Genomic DNA, 748 nt, shown 5'->3' with positions numbered 1-748 from the left:
GGCGAAAATTTCCGAACTTTACCGATTTCTTTAAGAGTTACTTTTCCGCTGTACAACTAATAATTTATTAACTTTCTTGACTTTTATCGTTAATACACGTTGCAAACTATTTGTTATCGACAATTTTAATTTGTTATTAATAATAAATTTATTAATTTATTAACTTCTTGTAAGTTCCGAATATATTCTAACACAAATACGTCGTTTGTTTAAGTAGTAGGCAATAATTTATTAATTTTTTCACTTTTATTATAAATATACGTTGCGAGCAATTTGTTATTAACAATATTAATTTGTTATTAACAATCAGTGTAATAATTTATAAACTTTTTGCAAATTATAGTTACATTTTGACACAAATTCGTTCCAAGTTCAAGTAATAGCCAGTAATTCCTTAATGTTTTCATTTTTATTGTAAATTTACATTGTGAACAATTTGTTATTAACATTAAAAATTTGTTACTAACGATAAGTATTATAATTTACGTATAATTACGTATAATAGTATATGTGTAATTATTACTCAAAATGTTCGAATTGATGCTGATAATACCATTAGTTTTTCATTAATTACAATCTTCTATGCAATTAATTTACAAATTATATGCACAGATTATAAAAACAATATCCTTATGAACATTCTCATATCATTTTTGTTCTTATTTTACTTCTAATTTTGTTCATAATTAATTATTCTGTTGGACCATTGCGCCGATCGTTGTATCGAATCACGTACGTCGTCAAGTAA

Source organism: Eufriesea mexicana, unplaced genomic scaffold, assembly GCF_001483705.2.
Source record: "Eufriesea mexicana isolate 0111107269 unplaced genomic scaffold, ASM148370v2 scaffold1614, whole genome shotgun sequence".
Classification (NCBI taxonomy): Eukaryota; Metazoa; Arthropoda; class Insecta; order Hymenoptera; family Apidae; genus Eufriesea; species Eufriesea mexicana.
Note: the sequence above shows the minus strand (reverse complement) of the source record.